Below are 4,175 nucleotides of genomic sequence, written 5' to 3'. Positions count from 1 at the left end.
TGCAGGGGGTCGGACTCGATGATCTATTGAGGTCCCTTCCGACCCTAACATCTATGAATCTAGGTCATCCCAGCCAGGGCTTTGTCTACCTGGGTCTTCAAAATCTCCAAGGATGGAGACTCCACCACCTCTCTAGGTAACCTGTTCCAGTGCTTTACTACCCTTCCGGTGAGAAAGTTATTTTCTAATATCCAACCTCGACTTCCCTTGCTGCAGCTTGAGCCCATTGCTCCTTGTCCTGTCATCTGCCCCCACTGAGACCAGTCCAGCTCCATCCTCTTTGCAACCCCCTGCAGGGAGGTGAAGGCTGATATTCAATCCCCCTCGGTCTTCTCTTCTCCAGACTAAGTACAGCATATGCTTCAGACTGGAAACCTGCATAACAAAGCTCCAGACACACCTGAAAAAGGTGCTGGGGTAAGAGAAACAGGCTCTTGGGCTTTTAGCGTTCTGCTCTAGATGTAGTCTCTCAACAGCTTCCATTTACACATCAACCAAAGACTGCCTTTTAAGTGAACTGCACACTAGTGGCCCAAATCCAGCACAGAAACTTTCTGATTCTCAAGTCGTGACTAGGACAGGAGGCTAGGAAGTGGGAACTTAGCATCCCATTGTGCAAGCAATGCATACATTTTTTTTTTCCTTTTAAGTCGCACCGAATCCAGCTCACTTTCACAGTTATACCGGTACCACTGGGCTAAGAAGGGGAAAAGGTGTTTGCCCGTTAACTGAGCAGCTGAAGACGCACAGAAAGAAGGAAGATGCGTGTGGGACCAGACACAACAATGGAGAGCTAGGCCGTTATTACAGGCATGTTTCTGACGACATGTCTGGGAGGTGGGGAGGGTTGAGGAGACCTAGGCTCAATGCCGCACAGCCTTGCTATTATCAGTAATGCTAAAAAAACCCCACATCCTTCCAGTGAAACGAGAACTGGCACCATCCAAGGGGAACGAGTCTATACTTCCTATGGGGACTGGGTTCATGATAAAAGAGGGTTTGGGATGTGGAGGCATTTTCAGGGTTTCATTTCACTTCTCTTCCTCAAGTTGGAGTTCTTATGGGTCCCGGCTCCCTCTCCACCTCCGCTCCCCAGAGCAAGTTTGCTCTTTCAACTTATTATAATGTCAAGGCAGGTACTTGAAACATGTCCCTTGCTCAGTCACTGCTGCCACATGCTGCCCATTTTCCTTCCCGACCGCAGCTTCTTGGAATGACACCACGAGAACGTGGGAGCGCAGAGCCATCTCTTCCCACGTAAGGCAGCCCTGTGAACTGGACGGTCTGTGCTCTCCCCGCCTGCCCGACCAAATGCCGCAGGAACCACCGCAGGACGCACGACAGAAACAAGGGTGCTTGGAAAGATCTGTAACAAAAAGCACCTTCTTGCCTGCGCCCACCCTATTTCGTGCATTTCTTTTTCCTTCTAAGTACTGGCAGAGACCTAGCATACTCATTGCATGGGTGTGGCAAGGCACAGAGCAGGCCAGAAACCTGAAGTGGCTTTCTGTAGGAGAAACCTAGAAACTACATCTATGTATCCACTGAGCTAAGGGTCACTAAAGAAAACAAAACACTAAAATATCCACTTTGAAGACTGTCAATATATCCTGGTGCACTGGCGATGCGTAGGGGATGCAGGCAGGTGCACGTGCACCCCCTGAGACTGGAGGTGCACTCCCTTCGGGGGCACACAGCATTCACGTCCTGGTGCTAACCTAACTCACTTACTGTCCCCATTAGCCTTTGATCCTCACTACCTCACATTGCATTTTTATATATTTCTCAGAGTGCATTTTTATATTTCATCTGTCTCACCTTTACCATGGCATTTTGTATTTTATATTTTATACTTTTAAACCCTTAAGGAATATACTCCCTGTAGAATGAAGTTACACCCTGGACCATTGTTAAAAACTGCACTGAAATTGCAATTGTAAAGTAATAATATCTGCTATATTGGGCTGGTCCCTTGAGTGAATGCGAGTATGAGTCAGTAGATAATTAAATGACAAGCCAAGAACCTCTGGCTGTTAACTGACAATAGCCCAACCAGAGAAACGTACCATTACAAAACTACTGTACAAGCTGTTTTAGGCTAATCAAGCCAAGGAACTGATTCCTGGGACTGAGCAACCACCCTGTTGACTATTCCTGTAACCCATGACAATACAGCCATTAAGTCAATCAAGTCAAGGGTGGACCCCTGAAACTGCACCATCGGGAGGAACCCCAGTGACAGTGACTGACAGCTTCATGCACTGCTCGAGACCCACATGGGACAGCAACCTCCAGATTGGGCAGCCAAGATGATGCTGGGGGATCACACAAGTCTGCCAAAAAGGGATAAAAGGCAGTGAAGCATGATCCTCAGTGCCCCCCCATCCAGCACCCAACCTACTGAGACAGAAGGACCAGCAAGCAACCCCCTTCTGGAGAAGGCATCGCCCTGGAGAAAGCTGATCATCGACAGCGGACTCCAGTGCCCCAGATAGGTATAAATCAACATCAGTGCTACACTACTATTACAGCAGTTGCGTGTGTGAGTGTGCGTAGGTGTGTGTCAGCGTGCGTTAAGGTGGCCATTACCCCTCATAACTCAAAGCTTGCATTTACGATTTTATTGGTAACTTCACATCCCATACAATAAATTCGAATTTATAATGATCCTGAGAGTTGGTTCTTTGTAGCCAACAGATCCACGGGGGAGGAACTGAAAGCCGACTCCTTTCAGTGCCACGCAGGAACATCTTGTCATTTCCCTCCCCGTCTCCTCTCCTCCCCCATCTCTTGCCCACACCACCACCCTCGCTCTCACTTTGGCACCAGACCAAGCCCTCAGACTTCCCCCATCCATTATTAAGCAGCCCCCAGCACCAGTGTCCCATCTACATTACAGCACCGGCAGCGCAGAGAGATCCTGTTGCGCCGGAGCGCCGCAACGCTGCCTTGCAGGAGGTAGGTGTGTTGTAGCCCCATGTCCACAGCACAGCACGGAGAGAGCAAGCTCTGGTTTTATGCAGGCAGGGAACAGCTTTGGTTACACCCAGGACCTCACAGAGTGGTAAAGGCTGAACTAAGAAATGGGACCCACTGTGCTGGGGATTAGGGCTTTCACACCCCATCTGACCTAGCACCACTCAGAGGGGAGGTGCAGAGACATATATAGGTATGTGTGTGTATATATAATGTGTCTGCCTGCATATATATATATGCAGACATTACATACACACACACATGCACACACACGTGTATACATACACACACATATATATGTCTAATATATCTCTCTATATATAGAGATATATAAACCCTATATCTCTCTCTCTCTCTCTCACCTTTTACACTAGCACCCTGCTGGGAAGAACTCCCCCTCTTCCACACCTATACCCCATCCTCCCATGCCCAAAACTTCAAAATCGCTCAATGCACTAAAACCACTCTGGAGGTTGCATTTCACGAGCACAGAAGTGATGCCGTGCCATCTCATGCACAGAGCACCAAACTGAGAACCCAATGCCTGAGCTCAGCAGTGGCCCTACAAGGTGAGGTCAGACAAATTTCTCCCTCTGTGTGCCTTAATTTCCTTAGTGAAATGGGGAGGGAGGTGGGGGAGTATGTGCCTGCCTGCCTTGGTAGATAGAGGTACATGCGTGCCTTGGTAGAGCATTTTGAGATCTGGTAGAACAGCTCTACAGAAGAGCCAACTACCATATTTTCTTGCATGCAACGTGCACCTCCCCCACCCACCCAAAACAGCTGCTGAAAAGGGAATGCAAGTTATATGTGAGAAAATACGGTAAGGGCAGTTTCTGCCATGTATCAGACAAAAGCAAAACAAGTGAAGCGTGCGATTCACAAGGAGTGAAATAGGGGGCTGGCTCCGATCCCTAGTTGCTGCTACTCCACTACTTACTACAAGGAAAGATTTTTTTTCCTTCATTCTGCCTTTAAAAACGAGGCATGTATTCCAGGATGCAACATATGCAAAAGAATACAGTATTATCACATTGCTAGAAGCAAAGATTCACTGTGCAACCAACACAACGGCAGGAATCACAAAGCACCAGGCATTGCTCCAACCTCACAGACCCCTCTGCATGCATTCATGCGTCTAAAAAGGTGTGCGAGAGAAGGGTGGGGGTATTCTTTAAATCCAAGCCCTGCTGTACAGC

At 48.3% G+C, this 4,175-nt stretch overlaps 1 protein-coding gene across 1 annotated transcript in view; it reads right to left on the bottom strand.

The window, feature by feature from the left end:
- Positions 1 to 4,175, bottom strand: part of EXTL3 (exostosin like glycosyltransferase 3) — a 169,991-nt gene that overhangs the window by 99,757 nt on the left and 66,059 nt on the right.

The sequence above is a fragment of the Alligator sinensis genome, unplaced genomic scaffold (assembly GCF_000455745.1).
Source record: "Alligator sinensis unplaced genomic scaffold, ASM45574v1 scaffold637_1, whole genome shotgun sequence".
Lineage (NCBI taxonomy): Eukaryota > Metazoa > Chordata > Crocodylia > Alligatoridae > Alligator > Alligator sinensis.
Note: the sequence above shows the minus strand (reverse complement) of the source record. Positions and strands in the feature narration are given on the sequence as shown.